Source organism: Anneissia japonica, unplaced genomic scaffold (assembly GCF_011630105.1).
Source record: "Anneissia japonica isolate Jap-2015-1 unplaced genomic scaffold, ASM1163010v1 scaffold1812_len1207588_cov181, whole genome shotgun sequence".
Taxonomy (NCBI): Eukaryota; Metazoa; Echinodermata; class Crinoidea; order Comatulida; family Comatulidae; genus Anneissia; species Anneissia japonica.
The window spans coordinates 6,368-32,958 of NW_022726379.1; the positions used below are offsets into that span (position 1 = coordinate 6,368).

At 33.8% G+C, this 26,591-nt stretch overlaps 1 long non-coding RNA gene across 1 annotated transcript; it reads right to left on the minus strand.

Moving 5' to 3' along the window:
- Positions 1 to 6,181: 6,181 nt before the first annotated feature.
- Positions 6,182 to 26,008, minus strand: LOC117113160. The gene is made up of 3 exons (XR_004446157.1): positions 25,759 to 26,008; positions 16,774 to 16,928; positions 6,182 to 6,372 (listed from the first exon to the last, which is right to left on the minus strand). It is a non-coding gene; the product is annotated as an uncharacterized LOC117113160 (long non-coding RNA).
- Between the last annotated feature and the right edge of the window lie 583 nt (positions 26,009 to 26,591).

The following is a 26,591-nucleotide window of genomic DNA, read 5'->3' on the forward strand; positions in this document are numbered from 1 at the left end:
AGACATGAGCCGATTAAACGTAGAAATAGGAAACCTAGAAATATAGTAAAAACGCTGAATAGTACTCCAGCGTCGCGACATGCCAACGTTGGTACGAGTAGGTTAGTCTACAAACGTCGCCTAAAGTAATTGATTTTACCCGGGAGAACGAAAGAAGGAAACTCCGCTTTTCAGTCGTCTTAGGCCCTTGTTTTTGACAATGACTTTTCAGAGGTCAAATTGCTGTCAAGAATATGAATTGGCTGCTTCGCAGCAATGAACTCAAAAGTGGAGAGAACAAGTTTAGAGGAAATTCTCTGTCCAAAGTACTCAAAATGTTTAAACAGCCTCTCATTGAACACTCCATCCAACATTCTACTAATTACAAGTGCCACAGTCATAATGGTATGTCATAGATTCAGCAAATCAGATGACTTTGGACAAACAGCCTAATGAAAAAGGGACAATATGAACACGTGTACTGAACCAGTATCTTGCAAATTGAAAACCTAAAACTTTTGCATAGAGTAGATCTGTGCTATAGGACCTTTGGTATCTTTGCTCTGTCAGCTAAACTGGTGGTAGCCAGTGTGTGTGTAGGCTCAACTGTGGAGAACTTTACATAACCTTGGTCCCCGGTTAAATTTCTTCTGCATCCCTTGCACTTTTTTTTGGATGGTGAGTTTGTCTGACAGTATACTGCCAAATTCAATAGTGGTGCCTGTTAACTCAAATCTAGTCCAGTTTACTAAGATCATTTCTGCCAACCATCGTCCCAATATGGAATACCTCGCCTGTAGTAGTTTCTGATGGTAATACTAGTACATTTTTAAGGATGGCCTATTTAATGGCATAAAACCCTGGCTCCTAGATTTGTCATGGTCTTTATATAGCATGAAGATATTTGTGGCTGCTTTTTCTTGCAACTGCATTCATTCTTTCATATATTATGTTAATGTACCTTGTGATTATTTATGGACAGCGGTGCTATTTTTTGGTTTTCCATTGATTTGGTAGACGGACTGCATGCTGGTTCTTCTTTGTAAAAAAAATAGGACTCACTAGAAAGTAAGTCTTCACATTAACAGTTTACCTTCATTCCAAATGAATTTATTCAAAGAAGTCTTCGAAATTTTGTGGGTTATCCCTGGCATGTTTCATACACTGAAGACAAACAAATCGATGTTGATCAACTATAATATGGGTGTGGGTTTTAAACGGCAAGCTCCGTTCTGTAGGTTGAATTAGAACAAGTCTTCTCGGATAAGGATTATAAACCATAGTACCAGTATATATAATTTGGCTCGTGGGCACTTTAAAGAACCCAGTACATCTGTCAAGATGAGTAGGGTTACCTCGGTGTACTGGTCCATTCAGCCCCTGCTGTGGACAGACAAGAGTAGCTGGTACCGGTTTACCACTACCAGGTAGCTCAGACACTTGATTCTACCTAATAGATCTGATAAAGATCAGTTTCGGTGACATCCCCATTCATGATGCCGTCATCAAACCCGACTACTAGATTCTGATCAGATGATTGATGACTGGTGCTGTCACCAGTTATCAGCATTTTATTTGTCACCGAAGCTGATCACTTACCGGTAGGTAGAATTGGCTGCTCAGACATGAAGAGACCCTCAGGGGAGAAGAAAGTTACTGTACAAACTAGCCCACAACTCCTGCACTTTGAGATTCCGATATAAATCGAACTACAATTACATTACATCCAAATCTGGATCCTGGCACCAAATACCAAAACACAAGACACACATAACACAGGACCCAATTCCTCCAACTCGCAAGAGTTTAAAAAAATTGGTGCACTCATATGTGCAAGCAAAAATTTCCTGCAAATTAAATCACCTCTTAATATTTTTTTCTAGACAGGTGCCACAAATGTAAAAGTGGCCCAATTACATTTGATCTGATTGGGTGAGTTGCATAAGAATGACAAGCCAAATGTCAAGGAGAACTGCAAAATCTGAACTTCTTTGAGATGTTCATTGGGAAAAAATATAAAAATACTTTTTTTTCTCTTGAGTATGAAAAAACAAGACAGTGGATGTGCTTAAGGAGTTTTTTTATGGTCTTTAGTATGATTGTTGATGAAACATTGAAAATGACTAAAATTGGATCTTCTACTAGTAGTTGAGGCAGATGCTATATTGACATCATGCGTTTGTATAATTGGAAGAAATTGCTGATGATGGATTGTTGATGATGGATTCAAACAACCATCTATTTTTATCAATCTCAGGATTGATCAATATGACTTTACTTAAGGTAAACTTTTCTTCATCCAATACAGGAAACAATATAAAAGATTGTGAAAAGTAAACTAATTCATAAGCCACATTATTAGTCATTGGGGAAATATAAACAAAAGACCAATACATGAGAAATGTAACACTCCTACATGGACATAATGTTATAATTCAGTTTTTTAAAAGGTTGAATTATTAATTTTCTCTTTTATTCAAGATAAATATAAAATTATATATAATTATATTATATAAAACTCCACGGCAAATTAAGGGATTATTATTCTTAGCCTACTGAATGTCACGATTCTGATACTCCTTATAGAGTTACTGTATAATGTTCTTAGGGGGAATTTCTTTATTCTAGGCAGACTTATGTACGCCAAAGAATTATCAAAAAATTGAATTATTCTCTTAAATTATAAGAGATCAAAAAAATCTTTAATTGATTTTATGTATCTATTAATTTAGATTATTGCCTTAGAGTACATTTTTTTCCTGTACTTTTAAAAATTTTGATTGATGGTTGAGGGGTGTGTCCAGAAAATCTGGAAAGAGCTTTACACTTTAACCTTTTAAATTAACCATTTGTTTTCATGTGTCATATCTCTTTAATTGAAAATGATAAGTTTTCAAAAAAATTCTCATTTTTGTTTTAAAAAATGATTTGAATGATGTTGATTGATGGCTGAGGTCATGACCTCTGAGTGAATGTGGCAGAAATGTCATAAAATAAAATAGAGGAAACATCATAATAAATGACGACAAAAAACAAAGATTCAGCATAGATTAGTTTTATTTTCATTTTTGAAATTATATTTTAAATATTTATAGGTGTAAAAATTACCCCTTAAAACCATCCTGTACTATGAGTTACATTATTGTCTTTCCAAAAACCAACAAGATTTTTTTTTAAATAAAAGATTAGTGAATTCCTAAACATTTAATTGAAAAAGGTTGGAATTTAGCTTCAAAGAGCGACTGTACCCTTTTCATACACATATGAACTGTTTATAAGGAGACAAACCCCCTTTCCCCAGGCTAAACTATTCTAAAGCTTCTCTGTTTTGTTAACGCATTAATAGTTTTTATAAGTCTGTTATTGTGCTATAGACTTGACCTCAGGGGAAGTCACTCGTATTCAACAAAGCCCCCAGGTATTGATATACTGACATCAATTGTTTGACATTACAAATCTTAACAAAGCAATCCTTAGCTTAAACGATCCTTAGCTTAAACTTTCACAAATCGTTTCTGAACCCAACACTTTGTAGCCTGAAATAAAATGTGTCCTAGTAATCATTAACCAATCATATCACATTTGGCTTTACATCAATACATTAAGTGATTTTTACCAAATTATGATTTGTAAAAACTAATTTCTATTACATAAGTCATGAAAATATATTGTAAATGAAGCCTTTGGAACTACAGTGTAGCTACTAAAAGCCGCTGACCAACTGGACTACAGCATAGATAGATAATTGAAAGTTGTCGAACCATTGGTCAGTAGGTAAAACACAGACAACTTACAACTGGTGACTCATTGGTTGGTCTGAAAATTGAAAACTATAGCTATCAGCCTATTGGTCAAAATTGTTAGACTGGTATCACTTTCAAGCTGCTGATCCATTGGTCTTGCAGACACTAGAAACCTATAACGCTGCTGACCTATTTGTCTAAATTGCTGGACTGGCAACTTTTTAAGCTGTTTGCCCATTGGTCTAAATTGCTATTGCAACTTTTAAGCTGCTGACCCATTGGTCTGTGTAGAAATTGGTAACTGAAAGCTATTGGCTAATTGGTCTAAAAATAACTGCTATTCTGGCTATTCTTGTAAAGGTGCTGAAGTTTTGGTATAAAATATGATTCCTGATGATGACATAAGTAATGTCGAGATATTGAACCCCAACATGGCGTGCATTTCGATACTTGGAGTATGTATTATACTATCTTTTGGTATAACTGAATGTTGGTATGACTTCTGCGAAAACTTGCAGAGAGCAGATGATGACGACCTATAGTCTGGCTGGGCGAAGATTTTGTAACTAACAGCTATTAGTAAATTGTCAGTAGAAAAATTATGTTTTCTTGAACCAATTAGTTGCTTACCTTAGCAACTGCTTCAGTCACTATTATCAGTCAAAAATAAGTCAAACACAGTATTTAAACTTTTCGTTGTTGACCCAGTAGCTGGAGAATATTAACTGAAAGTTATTAACTATCACTGTAAGCTGTTGATTTATTGGTCTGTGTGGAGATTGGTAATGAGCTGTTGATTATCACTTTAACTGTTTATAGATTGGTAACTAACTATACTGATAGCTATTGTCATATGGATTTAATAAGGCAGTTGTTACTTGGAAATATCATGCATAGAAAACTATTTTAAAGTTAACACCAAGTTGCTATTTATAGATTGGTAACACCAAGACTTTTAATAGCTATTTTGGTTTAGAATTTGAAAAAAATGTACAGAAAAAAACCAGCTTCCGTACTACACCATATAAATTTGTGTTGTTTAAAAAAAGTTTGGAGAGAAGATCTATGAAAGCTTTGGGCGAGTAGGACTGACCTCGTTTTATGGGCATACTCAGTAGGATTTTTCTTTCTTCAGTGGTTATTGTTGAGATATAGAAAACACAATAAATTTGCACTGAATTATGTTGAATCATTGTGTTAAGTTTCATTCATAAACATCCTACGTAAACTCATAACCAAGCCAAGAACAATTGAACCCTTCTACAAGTTACCAACTTGTACTTAGGCATGTGAACAACTACACAATGTGTACAGTAAATAATTTGTGTAAATGTCTTTAAATTCTCATTCAGGCTTTGTGTAGTTTTGTATTGTGAAGTTAAGAGTAGAATTACAGTAAATATGTTTACAGCCCTATATTTTTTTTAGAAATTTAATGAATTGAAATTATTAGCTATTGACCACATTATCTGCATGGCAAGTTAACTTGATTAGCTATTGACCTGGTCTACCTGCCACTTGAAATTATTATCTGTTGACCAGGTTATCCGCATGGCTATTTAAATTGATTAGCTACTGACCTGGTCTGATTAGTCGGTTACTCAAAATTAGTAGCTGTTGACCAATTAGTCTGCATGGCCACTCAAAATTACTAGCTAATGACTTGGTGTGATTAGTTAGTTAATCAAAATTACTAGCTGTTGACAAGGTGGTCTGCATGGCCATTTAAAATTAGTAGCTGTTGATCTGGTCTGATTAGCTGGTTACTCAAAATTACTAACTGTTGACCAAGTAGTCTGCATGGTCACTCAAAATTAGTAGCTGTTGACCTGGTCTGATTAGCTAGTTACTTAAAATTACTAGCTGCTGACCAGGCAGTCTGCATGAAACTCAAAATTAGTAGCTGTTGATCTGGTCAGATTAGCTGGTTACTCAAAATTACTAGCTGTTGACCAAGTAGTCTGCATGGCAACTCAAAATTTGTAGCTGTTGACCTGGTGTGATAAGCTGGTTACTCAAAATTACAAGCTGTTGATCACGCCATCTGCATGTCCACTCAAAATTAGTAGCTATTGATCTGGTTTGATTAGCTGGTTACTAAAAATTACTAGCTGTTGACCAAGTAGTCTGCATGGTCACTCAAAATTAGTAGCTATTGACCTTGTCTGATTAGCTAATTACTCAAAATTATAAGCTGTTGACCAGGCAGGCTGCATGGCCATTTAAAAATTAGTAGCTGTTTACCTGGTATGAGGGTTGGGAGCTACAACGTACCATCATGGTTCTATTTTTAGAATCAACCTGCAGCAATTTTAGAACTCGTGGTGACTGACAGGGAGCTATTTAATAAACAACTGGGTTTGAAATCACATGATCAAATATCAACCAATATTAGCATCAAACTTTCATCTTCACACAACACAAGACGAACAGTATGTAACATATGGCAAAAAAAAAAAAGAAAGTTAATTTTTGTCATTCCAGAAGGATTTAATTTACCTGATTATGGCCTACATCTTTAGTGCCATTTTCTGACTTGCTTCGGTAGATAGTTGAAGTGGTCCTAGGCCTCTCCTGTTCCCTTGAATGTTGGCTCATTGGGACTCGAACAAATCTGCACTTTAGCTACAAAGTTGCTCTTAGCTCTGGTCTGATGGAAAATGAAAAAAAGAAGTTGTTATATAAAAATATGAAGTACCTGAATATTAAAAATTGTAATGTTTTTTTGTTTAATATTAAAATACATATTTTATGAAGCATAATTAGTTGTCTAAACTATGCAAATTCCTCTCAATTATTCATGAAGCTTTTTTTTTATTACATTTTTATTATGAATTATTTACAGTTATTAAATATTGATAAACTTAAATCAAGACATCAGGTTACTGGTTTTGAAACAGCTCTAAACATATTATGGTGAAACAGTCTGCTTTATAATTAATTACAATACGCAATAATTAACAGTTTAAAAAAAGAGAAAAGTAACAATGGTGCTTATATATGTATTAGTTGTACGAGTAGCTGGATTGAGCATGTGATATACCAACAAGCTTCCATGCTTTAGTGTCATGGTCTGCAAACTAGGGCTGCAGCCTTTTGAAGGGCCATAAAGTTGCCCAGGAGAAAAAACAAGATTTGTAAAACTGCTTCATTGATATACAGGTAATACGCATCTTAATAAAATAGACACTAATAGAACAGATGATGATATCAAATGAACACTGAGGTAATTTTTATGATCAGGACTTGGACTCTGGCACAGCAGGGCCAAGGCTTAGTGCCTAGAATCTTAAGTAGGCTGTGAAGTAAAAGTTTGCAGAACGCTGGTCTAGCGATATGATGCTTGCCTTGACAGTGAGAGGTTGTACAGTAGGTACAAATCTTACCAGAAGCAATTTTTCATGCATCATTTTGTAATAAATACAAAAATTACTTTCAAAATGTGTTATTGCATGATCATAATCATTTAAATCAAGAGGTTAAAAGACATGTACTCTACTGAAGTAGAACATTAATAGAATGTGTTGAGAACTATGTTGCTGCCATTACCTAGTTATGTTTACAGTCATATTTGAGGAAAAATAAATGCCACAGGGAGTTTATTCGAGGGGGGAGGGGGAAGAGTTTATTCAAAGCCAGGCATTTATTAAAATAAATATGGTAATTAAAAAAATTACGGATTAAACAAAATGTATTATAATGTGTATTGGATCACTTTCACTTTAATTCAAACAGAAAATGTATTATAACTACTTCTTAGTTTGAAATTTTATAACATTACAGTTAAAATTATTCATGCATTATTTACACATAATTTAAACTGAAAAAAATTATGATAAATACTGATTATGCTTTGATAAGTTCACAACAACTTCCTTAATAAGAGACAAAGAAGCGAGACAAGACTTGTGGGTAGTTGAGTTGTTTACAACAATGAAAGCACAACACAGGAAACCCACTTCCATATGGTAAAGTAAACAAGTTTCCTATGACCTTTGTATGGGGTCAAGTAAAACAATAGCAAGAGGAGAAGACCCAGAAATGAACTTGGTCTATTGTAAATTTATTGCAATGGACAAAATAACTGTTGTACACTCTTCACAAATCCCTCAACAATGATCTTTAAGAATAAACTAACTTGCATACAAAACAGCCAATTCTTTATCCTGCTGCTGCTAACATTTGAAATCACATACCACAAAAGCATTGTTAAAATCAAAGCTTTGACAAAAATGGAACTCAATTAGCTTTATTATAATTATTTACGTTACAACAATCCAAGAAGTAGGTATAATTTTTATGGACGTACACTTTTACGACAGCAACACACTTTTATTAAAAAATGGTCTTTGTAAATCCAAACTTAAAATGATGCATTATTACAAGACGGGATATCAAAAAGACTAACAAAAATAAACTTTATCTCCCAATCCCTGAACAACAATGTTATAATATCCTCCCACTGTATCCTTTATTCTATAGAATGATGACGTACATAAATATAAAACCAACAATGATGATAATAGATTCAAAATATAAATCAATATTGATTATCATCAATAAAAATAATTTTTTTACTGTATGACTATGAAGTTGTAATTTTTATGGTACAGTTGAATAATTTAAATAACATTCTATGATTGTCTACACATGAACTTCAACCTTCATGCACACCTGAAACTACTAGATGGCTGATAAGAGGTTTTTGCTTGTACAGTATAATGCATCTTAGTTTTTCAGTCAGGATGGGTATTGTGGAAGCAGTTGATGCAACGGTTGTAGCTCAGACTACAACCTTATGGTCAGGGGTTCAAAACCACTGTTGTGCAACACGCTTTCTGAATCTTGGGGCAAGACACTTTCTATGATTGTATCTACCCAAGAGAATTTAAAGGGATACCACCCAGCATAAATAAGGCTAAACATATCTGTGATCATAAGGAAAGTTAAAAACAAAATGTATTATGCTGGGAAGGTGAACAGACTCTTGTGTGGGAGGAGTGGTGAACAGTTCCCCCACCTGTGGTGAATGCCAAAAATCAATAGCATAGTAGAGATTTTATTGCATTGTATTACAATTTACTGTATTTCTATTTCGTAATGGGCCCTGTATAGAACAGTAATGTCATACATTAAAACATGAGGCATACAGTAAAAAAAAATCAATGTGAGCAGAGAAATTATCAATGCTGCCCTCAAGAGCAACAATGATAACTGTTAGATTGCTCTGCTTAGAAACATCATATATTATTACTGGAGATACATAGGAAGCAATTATTAATAGTCAAACATATTGAATAAAACATGCATTTAATCTAGCAAAATGGCTAAAAATAGAAGTGATTATAACCAAAGTAAAAGATGAAAATCAATAAACAAAATGTCAAATAAATCAAATGATTAAAAAAGAAGATGGAGAGGGGGAGCTCAAAGTGATTGCAAGTTATGCATTTCGATGTGCAAACCATTTTTCCTCACATACCTATACGATTAAAAATTTATATAAAAATAAAACATTATTAAAGTAAAAATAATCCATGACCTAATAATGAGAAGCAAACTGTAAAATCAATTTTGAAAAACTTATCTGAACAAAGAAAAATATAAAAATGTGAACAAAATTAAACTGTAGACCAAAAACATTAAAAAAAAAAAATTGAAATATATAATTGGTCATCTATGTAAACTAGCATCAGCTAATGTGTCAAAGCATTTAGCTTATAAGGATTATAGATATTGAAAAATCAGTTCATACATCATACCCAGTCTAATTGATAAACTGAGCATGCCCAATAGACTTGGCATTGCAGTCTCAGTACAGTAGTTCACTGTTGTGAATGAATGCAACGTTTTAATCTTTTTCTTACTACAGAACTACTAGTGTCAGACTATTAGACAAAAAAAAACACCCTCCTGTTTCTTGTTCCTTCCCGCATCCTTATCAATATTCTTATATTTCATTATTTTTCATTTGCAAAAACACCTGGAAAATCTTGCAAATCCAGTTAACCTAGATGCAACTGTTTATACGTTACCAGGGTTTAATTAGTGGAAATCTGGGGCTGCATAGGAGCTCCAGTGAGGCCGAGTGTTACTGCCCACATATGTGGTCTAGGGCTCAAGAAGTTATCATTCTATTCAGTTGTCAGATGTAAACAATCATGGAGTAGTTTTCCAAAATGGATATAAAATTTATTCACTCTTTATTTCTTTTTTCACCAGTTCTTTGTGGCCCTGTGGGGTACTCGCCCTTCCAGTTACAAGCCCGAATCTCAACTTCTGACATACACCACTACCACAAAAGAAACAATGTAAATCGTTTTGCCCAAAGAGAGAATAAATGTGCCCAGCATTCGTCTAAAAATTTGCCCACCATTTATTTTTATACCTACAGTAGTTCAGTGAACATTTTAAAAAAATCTCTGAAGCAAGTCAGAAAAAAATTAAATATAAACTTTTCCATTTAGCATCTTGGTGGATGCCAAAACAAATTAAACTTTATTAGATGAATAAAAAAAAATGGGAAAAAAATTCAGTATAATAGACTCTTTACAGTTTCAACCTTCATCTTATCTTGATCTATACACAAGATATTCAAAAGAGCATTTCATCTTCATAATAAAAAAAATAATGAAAAAATGCAATTTCTAAAACCATTGTTCATGCAAAGATGGAAACATATATTTTTCAGATTTTATTTCTTCGGAATTCGTCCTTTAGACCCAGCTGTCAAGGGAGCACCTCTTTAACAGTAATATCTTCTTTGTATTCAGACAAGAGATAGAGTGACATTTATCATTTTATATCAGGAAGTTCAATTATTTTATGACTTAAACAATTGCAGTACATGCTAAGAGTCTATCGTTTACACCTGCCTACTTAATACCAACTTTCAATAGAGATCAATCAATGAATCTGTGCGGATAGATAAATTGAATACGTGACCTTGTAGACATCAATAAACTACTATTCATGTCATCTTCCACTGTAAAATAACACTTGCGCGGGGAATACATCCCCCACACAAACCCAGCACAAAAATTAGACTTAGAATTCTGTTCGCACATTTCGGAAAATAAACACCGATTTCCGCGCAATTTCTGGTAAAAATTAGGCATTGGCCTATCTCATAATGTACAAATGTAAAAATGTAAAACAAATACAATTCCTAGTTACTTTCCACGCAAATTTGAGTTGGTTTTCGAAATATCCTCTGCAAAAAAAAAGAACTTTCAGTGTGTCATCTTTCATGCTATCTTCTAAGAACCTCATAATACCATTGGCATCATTCCAATTCTTTTTTTTTTTTTTCAAAGATCAAAATTTTATGACAGATTAATTTGACATTCTTTCCCTTTTATTCTTGCCATTTCTATTCATATTATAATCTGTTACTATTAATACCCTGGCTGCCAATTTTTTTTGTATATCAAAATATTTTAGCAAAACTATTAGAAATAAATTAAACATTATTTATGATAAATAGTAGACGAAAAATATAGGTATAGGCCTACTTTACCCAACAGAATTCAAACAGCTACCCCCCACCCCACCGGACACCTGCAACAGCTCTTCTCTGGTACACCACCAGATTGCCTAAGCACCCCTGGTGCTCTCAGGAAACTCACTGTAAAAAATAATGCAAAAAACAAGAATGTACAACTAGCCATTACTACACGTCCAACAACGATGTCTTTTGAATTTCTTACAATTTTCTTTAATTCATCGAGAGTTAAATGTTAGCAAAACTAATTGCATAACCAGAACAAATAATATTATTACTATTAAATTAATGAATGTTTATATTGTGGTGAACACAACAAAGAAAAAAAAAACAAACGAAAGGAAAATACTTGTATGAATGTATACATGGGCTTAGCTGAAATAGTTTTGAATTCTGAACAACACGTTCAGTTGTAAAGCTTTTCCAATTGCAATCATCTTGCACTAAGTCCGTTATGAATTATAAGTCTTAAGTGAGATGAACCAGCAATCTGAAACTATTGTCATTAACACAATGTAAGTACATCTGTGGAGCTCAGACCACTTTCCATTCGGCTTAAGACTGAAAAAGGTCAACAAAGGGCAATAGAATGCAAGCACCCACTCAAATCAATATGATTTCTCCGATTTATCGGAAGATTGCCAAGTATTAACAGAGAGAAAATTCTTTTTTTACAAATATTATTTTGGCCTAAATACAAAAAATTAGAAAATATAGTTTCTTTACAAAAAGAAATTGTCATTACCAATGGGTAGCTTCAGCTTTGAGCATTCACTGTAGCATTGCGCGTACCTTCACTGTCTACGCATTAATTCTACTGTTAACATTGCAGCCCGAGTCTCAGCAATGTCAAATTTTGTATGCATTTTTATTATCTTCATAATCATTTCTCATTACATCAATGAGGAAAAGCCATATGTTCTACTTTATAAACACGTATATTTTGTTATTATTATGTCTGTTGTGTTAATTTGGTGAGCAAACTATACTGATCTTTTAATTTTCAATTTTTAGTACCTATATACAATGCCATTCAAATACTGAATTTTTATTGGTTGTTTATTAGCTTGGAACAGACAGCATGTTTAATTGTTTATACATCATTTTCGGAACATTTTAAACTTAGAATATCATACGTGGAGCTGAAATCAAAAAGTTTAATCCCTTCCCAATAAGTTTAATCCATTGGCAGCTTATCTTTAGATTAGAAAATATCAGCAATATCTTTAGCAAGTCCCCTGATACAAATTACGCTGTTATTTAAAGAAGTATAACACTTGTTTACACAAGTTAAGAAAAGAAACTATTTTGTTTACTGTACATTCACATCAAAACAGAAACCTATAAAGATTGTTTAGAATACTACTGCCCTGACCTACACACAATGTCAAAGCAATAGACTAGTTGATTGATTGGTAGCAAAGGAGCTAGGCCTATGTGAAACAGGTCTCTGGTGAGATGGAAACCATTAGTTAACACTCTTTACATGGTCTATACCAATTTTATTATAAAACCACTTGTCTATAGAAAACTTACTGAAACTAAACTTGTTTGTGATTGGCTGATTAGATCTGTTAAGCCTGTAGCCAGAAGGGTTGAATGGAAACACTATTTTTAACACCTCCCCCCGCCCCAAACATTTGTTCGTCTCATCCTTCATCCTTTAGTTTCGGGTTGGCACCCCCTTTTTCTTTAGACTTGCAAATTTGCAGAAAAATTAATGATGCTCGTATTTTAATAGAAAGGAAAAATTAATGTTAACAATATTACTGGTCCAGTAAAAATTTTAAAATCACTTGTTTAAAATACTTTACATATTACCACGATCTCCCATGTAGGTAGGCTTATAAGAAAAAGGACTGACCACATTAACTACAGTATCACAGTCATGATAACCAATTAGAATAAAAAATAACATTCTTTTGCAGCCTGCGAAAGGTACCATCCTCCCAAAATATTTTTTGATTGAAATTAAACAACAAGTGATTAATTGCTGATACTATCTAATTATCACAAGAATATGCTGGGAAACATGAGGCAATAGACTGACACTACTAAAAAATGAAAACTACAGTAACTGTGGATACACAATTTTTTTTATAAGGATCAGTAGAATTTCGCCGAGGATCGGCATTCTAATTTTTCTGTTGACTTCAGGCTCAAAATGTTCTTATTTTGTTCTTATTTTACACACTTTAAAAAGATAGGAAATTATTATTGCATAATACCCAGTTACTGTTGTATAAGGATTACATAGTCACACCTACTGCAAATAAGGTACAGATCAGGTACTGTTTGTAGGTTTTTGAGTACACTTTTTTTTATTTTTATAAGAACACATTTTATAAGAACACTGAGGCTGAAATTGCCTAAAAATTAAGAAAAAATAATAACAAATTGAGGCTGAGGTAAAAATTCATATGAAGTTTTTAGTTTAAAAAAATAGGAAAAAAAAACCAAATCTTTATCTGCACTATATTTTTCTTCAACATATGCCAACATTTAAGGAAATAATAGGTCTCACAGAAAAATATTTTATTTTTAATTGTTTTTCGTTTAACTTTGAATTAAATAAAATTGCAAAATCCAGTAGGTCCATGTAGAGATATGTTCACACTGCAAGTTAATGCTCAAAATAAAGATGTGCTATTGTGAATCCATATTTCGCTGCCACTATAATACTCATCTTATGTTGCACATAGTAGTAGGCCTAGAACGATTATGTTCGCACCTATATGGCAGGCCCACAATTGACCTTTCTGCTAAACCCCACCCCTCATTGAGAGCAGCTTAGCTCAGTCGGCTAAACTGGTGGTAGCCACTGCATGTGCGCTGAACTGTGGAGATCTGTCACCGGTTCAATTCTCATTGCTGCTTTCCTTGTATTTCAGCTGAGAGCTGAAATGCAAATTACAACAGAGTAGTACCGTCTTTCAGATGAGACTTTCAATAAGCTGTTGGTCCAGGTCCTATGTGCAATGTGGCCCATGTTCATGTTTAAAAACGCAGTACACTCTTCGGAAAAGACTAGGGATTATCTCCCGGTGTACTGCCCGATCACCACCAGAAGGACCCCACTGGAAGTAAGTCTTCTTCAGGCTTTCGTGGTTTAGTTATCATTGGTGTTTACACCAAATAAATCCATCCATCCTTCCTTCCTTGGATACTGTTGCTAAGGTCCCATCCTTCCTTCCTTGGATACTGTTGCTAAGGTCCCACCATTCCTTCCTTGGATACTGTTGCTAAGGTCCCAAAAAATGACAGCGTTAAAGCATACGCACACATGTGCGTCTGTGGGAAAACACGTGTGCTTTTTAGACGCAAGCTTATTCCTGGCCCAATTCTGATTGGTCAGTTGTTAACAGCGGCAGCTTATGAGTTATCACCACACGTGGCAGTAAACTACAATCAGATGTGAAGAACGCTTATTTAAAAAACCAGGTCTCACGAAAGCAACTTCTTTCAACTTGGGACCCCTGATTACTGTACATGAAATTTGTATCTTGTGTATTGTATACAAAGTAATAAACAAATGCATAATAGAAATAATTATTGCAATAGAACGATTGTGTCAACACCAATAAACAAGTCTACATCATTCTGTCTTACCTGGCAGATAAACAATAAACAATTTTTGTACAAATAAACATGGTTCGTTGATTAATGGGCTTGCTATACGAATTGCGCGTTGCAAGTTGTTGCTTCTGTTCTTTTTGTGTCCACTGTTACAGCATTTGCCAACATCCCTGTATTACAAATGCAGAGTGGTATACTGTACAGTCAGTGGCAGCGCCAGCGGGGTGGCAGGGGGGCTTAAGCCCCCCCACCAGACAGGTCAATCCCCCCACCCCCGCCGGACAGAGCTTGTCGGGCATTCAGACCATAAAACATATAAAAATAGGCCCACACCAAGCCAACACATGTCTGTCACAGTCTAGAGTGCCATTTTCGGCCATCTATAGGTTGAAATTCTTTAAAAAAATCTCATTTGGGAGGGGTAACCCCTCTCGACCCCTTCTCCCAGCTGGAGCCTACGAGCTCAAGTCTCCACTGTCGGACAACTTAGCCCCCCCCCAGAAAATATATCCTAGAGCCGCCACTGTGTACAGTAACGCCCATAGCTGGCCAACACCCGGGACCCCGGATTTAAAGGGGCTTGGGATGACAATCAGCATATTCTTCTGCAGGACCATGAGCCTCAAATTAGCTGATCCCATTAAGGAGCAGAATGTTTACAAAAAAATCAAATGCATCACTGTAACACATTTTTGCACTTACTATCTTTCAACAGGATCCTACAAGTTCCCCCAGCCTAGTAGCTAGTACTGTATGGCCTTAGGCAGGTCCCCTATGCAGCTACAAATTATTAAGTAGAAAAAATTGATGCGCAAGTTCCAGCGACTTTACATCTAACCTGCGTTTACGATTTACAAGTTCGCACAAGTTTACACAAATTATTCATTACCTTGATGCTAATAATTCGCTATAAATTTCTAATCATAAAAATAAGCATAGGATAAAATTAATTATTATTTATATCCAGTGACAAAGTGGCTACCTCATAATTTTTACCATTTTGTGTCTACAAAACTGAAGTATACTTCTGCTAAGTTTCCTACCCCTCTGATGTGCATACCTTAGTGTTCATAAGCGATGATCACTATCTCTTGGTAATATATCTAGTTTATCTAACTATGCCATAAAATAAACATGATTTCGCATCCTGGTTTTGATTTTTTTTTTTTTTTTAAAAGAAAAGGATGGGCACTGCTTTTTTACTTCAGAAAGTCAGCTACCACACACATGGCATGTAGGTATTGGTATTTAAATGACCAATTCCATAATTTTAATTTAATGTTTTAATTACATATTATATCCAATAGTGTCTACTATTGTATTAAATAAATTTCTTATAGTTCACATATCTTAACACATTAACAACAGGTCATCTTCCATAATTTATGCAATTACCAATTGATCTAATTTTGTCTACCGACAACAGTATGTTCTTACTTTCAGCAGCAAACAATTTATGTTGCTATGGAGATAATGATGGGTTACAGCAGATGTTTACAGGGGCCAACAAACAAGGCCCTGTCACTTTATTGATTTCTAGCCAAGCAAATAAACAAAGCATGGAAATTGCTGATAGCTAGAAGTTCCAATGATAACAGCTTAGCAGGAAATATAAACAGCACAAAAAGCAAAGACATGTAATTTCAGTCAAAGCTTTCTAATCACATGACCAAATCCTAATGACACCTTCTGCATCGAATAGCCAGGGACCAAAACAAAGAGCTAAAAAAGCCATTTAGAAAGATATTCTAAATTTAGCGACAATATAAACAAAATTGTATGTTCAAGATTGTTTAGTTAATAAATGAAGTAGACACAAACTAACACCCATTTTGGTGACTGTTTTTCATGGATGTTTTCATACATATTCCTTCGAACATCCCCTTTTGATCTGTTTGTACTCTATGTGACAAAACAACAACAGGATCTCATTTTCCCGATGGAGCCCATGGAGGTTTATCATGTACTCACCCCAATCCAATTTCCACACAAGGCCCGTTAGGCTTCTCAGTGTTTACTTCATGTAAGTTTATGGAAATAAACACATCCAGGCTGAGAGGGAAAACAACGCTTTTCTGGAAAACCTCTTCCCTCCAACTTCTCTCCAAGGAGTACTTCAGTTTAGCCTGATTAAAAAAAAACCATGAGCAAATTAGTAAGATATGTGAGAAAATCAAAGAACAGAAAAGAAATAACATTAATCCACTTAATATCAAATATCAAAATGATTCATTTTAGATAAATTTGGCAATTGCCTATCAAAAACAAACATATTAATAATATTTGAAGTCAGTAAAGAAGGATAAGACACAATATACAATTCTAAAACACTGATTTTTTTTTCAAAACAAACTAAGATAGCTAAATGAATCAATGAATGAATGGTGGGCAAGATACAGTTCAAATTCAATACTACCTTTAGGACCACCTTTAAGACTATCTTTTGGACCACAAAAATGTGAGGTGGGTCTTAGAGTTTGATCATCAATTAGAGGGGTAGCTTACTTTGAAGGTTGTTTAACTGGTACTTTATAAATCTGGACTCAAATTCAAGGGGCCTGGGAATAAGAGGGTTCTTGAGCAATAGTCAAGAAAATGTTTACAAATTGTCAGAGGTTTCATATCAACTGAATTTAAACAGAAGAAAAGGTGTTGGCAGTACAGTCAGGTATGGCACAGTCCACTTCTCTAGATGAAGACAAGGCATTGTCTGTTGACATTAGTTAGAGTACTATATGGCATAGACCACTGAATCAACACTAGTAAGGAGTACAGTATCAAAAAAAGGAGAGGGTGGGGAGAACGACAGATGAGGGCAAGAGTCAGTATGCCCAGACGACTAAGTTGAAAAATTAAGCAAAAAGTGATAACAAAAAAAATGATGGTAATTTTGGAAGGATATAACACCTAAAAAAACACCATAACTTTTGTGGTTTAGCTCTACCACCCCAAAATGCCCATATACACTCTAAACTTAAAATGGCCCCTAGGTATCTCCCTGGACATTGCTATTGGGGACTTGGCAGTCCATCTATTTAATATGCTAGGCTTCACAAGCATCTTATGGAAGAAGTACTAATAGCTTATTTTTAAACAACTATATTTTTAAAATATATTTACTCCTATCTAGCTGCTTGCCACGTGGGACCCTGTATTTTAAGACAACATATTGTGGAGTTGTTTTTGAGAAAAATTACAGCAATAATAATTAAATCTACTGGCTTCTTTATGTATTAATTATTTATTTACATATTTTTTATATTTAAAATGCAGAAAAAATACTTGATTTGAATGTGTTTAACATCAAATGCTAGACAAATTTTTTTAGAGATGTACTAAAGAATACTTATAATCTGGCAGCCAGTATAATAACATATCTCAATGGAGAATTAAATATAGCACTGTGTACATGAACATATTCATGATGGACCAAGATGTGATATTACTTTATTGCTAGGCTCTTCACAAATAAGATGACAGCTGTGAATGCTTTTCTTTGTTGTGGAAGCTGGGTACATCAATGATACACTCGGCAGGCCATTTGGCTGGGTAAACAACCTCCACTCACAAAACAAACCTCGGCTATACCACGGTAAACAAATACGCCCGTGTTGCTTTCAATTTTCTCCCGAGGATCAGTTTCATGCACTAATTTGAAATTATCATCGTCGCAAATTCAATTGAAGACAAGAACCGTGGTTTTATCATCCTCTATGGTTTCATAATTTGTAGCACAATGAAAGAAAAATATCCAAGCAAATTCCTTACTGTTACATGTATATTGTGTGTGGTACAATTTGAAAAAAACCTCATTTAATTTGCTCTTTTCAAATGATGAAATTCAATTAAATTTCTATTGTCAAACTCAGTAAATATTGTTTGAAATTCCAGTTTTTTGTTCACAGATTAAAAATAAAAATATATTTATTGATATAATCACATACTAAAACACACAAAACAAACATCACATCATAAATGTTAACATAAAGTAAATATAATACCAACTTTTAATGAGACACAGGTCACAACAATTAGGTAATCAAGGAAACCAAGATAAATAATAATAAAAATAAATCCATATTTTAATGTAAAACTCTATAGTTTTTAATAATGTGTTTTATATAATAATTGGTATTTGCTTTGTGGTAGCACATAATATTTTAAACAAAACATAAGCTTGCCAAATTTCAAAGGTATACAGTAATTAAGACCATTTATTTTTAATATCACTTCACATAAATTAAATTTTGATCACATAGGCCCATATACTCTACATTGTTGTGAATGTATGTTAATTTCTCTCAAATATGTATTGTCCCTTGGAAAATACCAAAATCATAAAAAATCATTTTGAAATTAACTTGCCCATTTTGAAGTAAAATAAAAATTATCAACTTGAACATAGAAATTAGTATGTTAAAAAAAGTTTACCCGTCATTTTACAACGAAAAGAAGATGTATTTTATTATCTCCATTGTAATTATCCAGTTTAAAAATCAGGATACACATTTTTTTAATTAAATAATTTCTATGTTCAAGTTTAATAATCTGTATGCAACTGCAAAATGAGCAAGTTAATTTCAAAATTATTTTTTATGACTTTTTGTCATTTTCAAGGGACAATACATCTTTGAGGTCAGGCCTACATGTAGCATAATGATGTTTGTTGTTATGTTGCCCCACCCCCACCACGCCCATGCTCAGTTCAGTGCCCTGTGCAAGTGCTTATTCTGCACCTCTGTATCATGCCTCTGCTTACACAAATGGCCAACAGTTTGGTAGTGTTGGCTCTGTCTTGAAGGCAGAATAGATTTAGGATAATTCTTGGTTTGCTTCATGGTCACACGACTGTAAGCTGACAAAATCGCTCCACACGCCATGCAAGCGTCTGACGACGCATTACCGCCTGATGCACGAGCTTCGTCATCTTGCGTTATTTATCTTTAAATTAGTGCATCAGGCTTTGATCGTTTTCAAAGATTAAGAAATATCCACATCAAGCATTTTAAAGGAAAATGTTTTCTACTACAGTACTTGTTGGGTCCGCACATGGTGCTAACCCCAGAGCCTCACTGCTGTTCCTGTTGAGCTGTTTTTGTTCTCCTCACCAGGAAATTTTGTACACTAGACTGACTTCCAACAAACGTTCATCGCCCTTTCCTTAAGTTGGACCCCAGGGTTCCCCCTACACCTACAAAAAAAAAAATAGGAGTTTCAGCAAGGACAGTACATTACTGCCATTACCACTAATAGGTCATATCGTATGGATGGCGCGGTCGGTTAAGGATGTGTTCTACAGAACTTAAGGCTGGGAGTCCGGATCGCGTCTTGGTTTTTTTTTTTTTTTTCAATTTTAAGATTTTTTTTTTTCAATTTTAAGATATTTATATTTTTTATTTTGTACAAATGAACATTCTAATTAATTTTTTTGTACAAATAAATATCCTAATTATTTAAAAATTTCTATCTTAATACTGTAACTTGCACCTGTACCATATTTAAACGTGGACCAGTGAGCGGTCGCTCTTGTTTTGTGAAACCGTCGCTTACTGATAATGAAATAAACTTTCATAATTATTTTTAAAAAAACCTCATTGAATTGCTTTTGTCCTCAAATCTCCCAATTAATCTTTATTACTTACTCATAATTTATAATAAAAATAATTAGTATGGATAAAGATAAACTTTACTGTTACTATACACAACCAATTGCATACATAAAATTCATTTAAACTTGAATTCTTTCCAACCATGTGAAAGGATCTGAAGGGCCTGAGGGCGCCCTTTATTAACTTTATACCACACACATTTGTATATTTTGGTCAGGAACATTACATTTTTGCTAAAAAATGTTTTTTCCTTATCTCCAATAAAAAATTAAGTTTGCTAGACAAGGTATTAAAGTCAGGCTCCAAAGGAAAAAAAATTTTTGATATGTTGTAGCACTGATTTTTCTAAGACAGAAATAAGTTGTCTGACGAAAAACTGGGGAACGGTGAATGAGATACAGATTTTTGAATATATAAAAACTGGGGGAAAAAGGGGCGTAACCATCCCCTTTTTTGCATGCAAAGAAAAACACAACCATTTTAAATATAATTGCTAAAAAAAACACGATCAACACAAGTGAGAAAAAATTTGATTCCATTTTTTTCAGAAATAACGGTTCATGTTGAATATAAAAAATTTCATCGGTGGCCAATTAGAGAAATTTGCGTGTATGAACAGGTTAGCATTGGTGACAAATTATGAAAATGTTTGTGTATGCTGAAAGCAAAATCAATAGGTCCATTCTTTAATTTAATTACTCGTCACAACACTCGGAATCTAGGTGGTCTAGGTTTCAGAATTTAAAGCAAGTACCGCAGACTCAATCCACAGTATGAACAATTTAATAAAAATAACATTTATATAGTTGATTATTTAAAACAAATTAGTTTTCAGTTATTAATGACAAAATAAAATGTTTATCTTCTTTGTTTTATCTTCACTGTCTTGTTAAATATTAATTTTTCTCTCAGAATTAAGTAAAATTATAACATTTATCAACTGTTTAAAATCATCACTTTATAGGAAAATGTTGTGTGATCTTGACAAGAGATAAAGAGTGTCCACAATACGGTACTTCTTTTACCTCAAAAACTAACAATTTTTAAATATATTATTTTCTCTACCGAAATTTACGAAGAAATTAAAAGAAAAACAAAGGGATCAGTGGAGTAACTGAACCTCAACTACTAAATGAACTTGTGGTAATGCAGATTACTAATTGATAAATATAAGAAAATAAAATCTGTTTTTTCCTCTCTCCTCTTAACACCTTTTGAAAGAAAAGTTTGCTAACAATGTATAAAATGAAGTATTGTATCGCCTTGCAGTTGAAAGAAGGAGTCATGTATTTTCCTGTACTTCGCTCACTGTATCTAATATTGTTCTAACTAAAGAACATGTGATTGTGACTATGGTCGCAAATTGTGTGTGTCTGGTTGAGGTCAGGATGTGTACACCAACGGATTTTCCTATTTATAGAAATGCTATCTCAAGAGATTACATAATGGCCAGAGAAGAAAAATTTAATTTGAAATGGAGGAAAACCTTACCTTTAGGAAGTGTTAAATTAAATATTGTTAATATTAGTATAATATAGATCATAACAATGATAATTAAACTATTCATATATCAACACTGTAATGTTTCAAGTAGAATTTTATGTTAAAAATGTGTTGTTTATATTTTAAATAAATGTTTGTATTAGCTACAATATGAACTATTTATATAATTCATTCCTTTGCAGTGGCGGTGCCAGCGGGGAGAGGTGGTGCAGCAGGGGCTTAAGCCCCCCCCACCAGACAGGTCAAGACCCCCCCCCATCGGACAGAGATCGTAGGGTAGTCGGACTAAAAAATATATAACAATAGGCCCATGCCAAGCCAACACATGCTTGTCACAATCAGAGAGTGTCATTTCTGGCAATCCAGAGGTTCCTATTCTTTAAAAAATCTTATTTTGGAGGGGGAACACCCTCTCAAACCCTTCCCCCAGCTCAGGCCTACGAGCCCAAGTCCCCCTGTCAGACAGCTCAGCCCTTCCCCCCACCCCAGAAAATATATCCTAGAGCTGCCACTGCTCTTCTGCAAGATAAGGTTTCAAATAGAATTAGTTTAAATTTTAAAAATTTTGAAAATTTATATAAAAATATGAATGACTAAAATATTAATATTTTTACTCTTCTGTAATGTTTCGAGTAAAATTATTTTTTTTTATATTATAGATAAATTATTTTTTTTATATTATACATAAAAAAAAATTAGTATTATTTATAATTTAAATACAGAGTGACAATGAACATTTATATATTTTACATAGCAGCATGATGCTATATAAAATACAAACTGTTCATTCATTTATCACTCTTCTGTATGATTTCCAATACAATTTGATTTGTAAATTTTGTTTGTAAATAATTAATAATAATCTAAATACATGCATGTCTTGTCTATTGTAAAACTGTGTTCATATCAGAGGTATTAGAGCACGCCCTCAAGCAACGATGGATTAAAATGACATTACCGTTTTACTTTATGATCTTTCTCAGTTCTCTCTCATGGTTATTTAACCGTATATTATGTGGTAACTAGTGTATTTATTGCATAAGTTTTGTTTTTGCTGGAAGAATAAATTAAAGGCGATAATGGCGATAAAATTTAACAACAAACAACTATAATATTTAAAAAAGGAATCGCATGATACGGATTAAAAAGTGTCACTTCAAGTGGTATAACACACAACTGATAATGGAAAGATGAGACATCTAAAACAATACAATTGCATCATGGGATTTTTGATATTCTTGATGAAGATTTGTAAATATGCCTGAGAAAATTTACATTAAGTAGCTACACAGCTAACATTTGTAAATATTGGCAAATGTTTTTAAAATCTATCTAATCCAATGTGGAGTAAGGTTCATGATATATTATTAAACAGAAACAAGAAACTAATTTATTTTTTTTGCTTGGCCTTTAGTGGTTCAGATTTTATTTTTTTTAAATTTTTAATTTATGATTTTATTTTTTTTTGTGTATGTTCATTGAATCCTCATATATATTTTTTGGGGATTAAAATTGATATTGAACCCTTCTGTAGGCTGAGTTGGCAGAATTTATTCCATCTTGTGGTTTCAAGTGCATATATGTCAAAGGTCAATGTAAAAAAACAAACCATATTACTGTAGGTTTATTTTACTGTCTAACTAAATAGTGGCTTTAAGTACAATACTTGTACACTATAGACCATTTCATGGGATTTATTTTAAAACAGCACCGCCAACGTCTCGCAAATCACTGGGGGACTTCCAGCAGCCTAGCCTGAGAAGCTGGCTAGTTACGAATAGAGAACTGTGCAATGGATAGCGCCGCTGGACCTTTGCTATAGCAGCAAAAGACAACAGATACGATCTTGCTAATTACTGTATATATGTAAACATTGAAATAGCTTTCTAAGACTTGCACTTGTTTTTAATGTAAACATTTCATGTTTTTCCATTTTAAAATATTTGTACTCGTAAGTAATTTAGTTTCATCGTTGATTTAATCCATGATGGTAAGTATGTAGAGCGAAATGCTACAGTAGGCCTCTGGTTTCCCAGTGGTAGTTGCCAGGTTATCGGAAATTTTCATTTCAAATTTCGCGAAAATGGTGTATAATAGAGTAAAGTTCTATTTAGTGATGCTATACAAAATGCTAATAATAATTACAATTACTATAATTATTCTTCATTGACCTTTGACATTGTCAAATTACCAACCTTTCCATCCCACCTTGAACATACAAAATGCCTGTTAATAAAGTACATTTTAATTTCATATTACTGTAATTACAAAAATAATATGTTCACTGTCTTAATAACAATGTGTTTTATGGAGAAGGTGAGAGTATAAACTTGGCTTAAGTTTAACATTGGCATAGACTAGCTGTGGGGATGCAGGATGTGTGGACACACCCCCTCCCTCACGCCGAAACCAACCTACGCCCCCTGTTTATAGCCCATTCGTTTGGTGTTAGCAATGTAAACTGACAAGAGAAAATGCTTCATCTTTCTCTACTAATAGTGCATCAATGAATTACTGAAAGAAAGAAAACCAATATCAATCATAAAAATTTCATCTTAATCCTTTCCGTTGACAATTCTTTGAAATGCCATTTCACTTCTGAAGTGAAGTTTCTATAAATTTTTCTTGTTGTTAGGCCTAGCATAGTCTGTAATTTACAGTCCACACATTATGGTGTTCCCCCTCCCCCACCCTTGTAAACATCACATTTCCATAGCCAGCACCTTGAATTTTAAAATAAAATCATTTTGAAGGCCACAGGCTGATTGTGTGAACCTCCTTGCACAGTTCATACGTACTGTATATTCAGCATTGTCGTTTTATTTAGACTGGTTCACTGCCAGTAATATTTTCTTATGCTACCTTGTATTTTATCGGATCATGCCTTTATAATGTTCTCCAAGTTAACATCACCAGTACCCTTGAAATTTTGTACAAAATCATTTTGAAGGCAAAAGGTTGACATGCAAAGTTTATTGCATACAATAAGCCTATGCCCTACATACAGTACTTGTATTCGGTGTCCTGGATTTATCAAACCATTCATCTGTAGTTACAGTTGCAATTCACTCTGCCAATCACATCACCTACCAGATGAATAACCTTATTCCACGTAAGACAAATAGGTAGCATATTATAGGCCTACAGTAAATTTCAAGTACTTTCTTAGGCCTAGGCCTAGCTAGTAGTGGTAGTACAGTACAGTGAGAGGATGGACCTCCTTCTTGGCAATACTGGTGTTAGATTTTTATTTGGTTATTATTGTAACGTTAATTGTATAATAAACTTTAATTTATATTTGAACTTCCATTTAACCACACTTTCTCTTCCTGTAACTATTGAAAAGGCCTATTATCTTCTTTGTTATAAACCAGGCCTAGGCTAAGGTGCAACCCTTTTTGAAAGGCAGTTAAGGCGGTGGACACCGGTAAATAAAGTTCCCTCGCTCAACAAGAGTTAGCTCTGATAAACACAGGAACGAAGCGATATAAAGTTGTTCGGAGCAGAAATCAACACAAATACATCAACAGATTTCTACCGGAAAAGGGGCCCTATTAACATTTCATTAAACACCTACTCCTCCCTAGCCAACTAGTTCAGTCGGATAGATTAAGACTGAAAAGATACTCGAGCTGACATCTCCACACATAATCGTGCGACCATGCATGCGTGCATTCACAAAAGCAAGGTCCGCATTTCCTATGCAAATTATTTATTCGGGGCTCTGTGAAAGCCATTGCGGGCCACAAATAACAACAACCACATAAAACAAAAATCCTCAATCTCATGCATCTGACAATATGAAAAAGAAATAAATTCAGAATATCATAATAATATTACTTACCTAATATTTCTACTGAAACAGATGAGATTCAATGAGCAATTTCGGGTGAAATTCAGCACAATCGCTTGTTATCTGGAGCTCCAGGCTTTGTGTACCACAACTGGATGTTTCACAATGATAAACAAACTACAGTATTATTCCGCATGCGGTGAGCGTGAATATTACAGATAAATATTACCTCATTTTGATTTTTTGAGATAGCTATGTTCGACTTAAACAACATTAATTTATAATCTTCACTTCAAATCTAGCGAAAATTATGAATATTAGAATTAATTAGCAGTAGAGATAGGAAGTAGTTCCACGAGAACACATTGTTGTTAAAGGAAGCGACTAGGTCGATATTGACGTCACAAAGTTTATACACCTGCTGTGTAAACAAACCATCCCAACTGCTTTTGCTCTTAGCTATGGCGGAGTGAATTATCCTAAATTTCATAAAGTTGTTCTGAAAAATAGTTCATATTGTAATTTTCGCCGAGTCAATGTTAGAAAAAAAATTTCTGTGCTAATGCGACCTGGAAATGCACTATACAGTACATATTTAACTACGAAAATTAATTAATTACTTAATCAATTTTTGTAACTATCATGGGATGGATATTTAGACAACTACAACAATCGCTTACAGATAAATAATTATTAGGAATAGAAAACATTTTCATACAGAGATTTAATTATGTTAATTACTTATTTATCCAAATGGCTGGTTTATTGAAAGTGATGCGAGGTTACCCATTTTTGCTGAATTAATGTACAAAATCGTACACAAAATGAATATAAACATTAACTATTTTGGTTCAAATAAAAAATAAACTATACTTAATAATTTA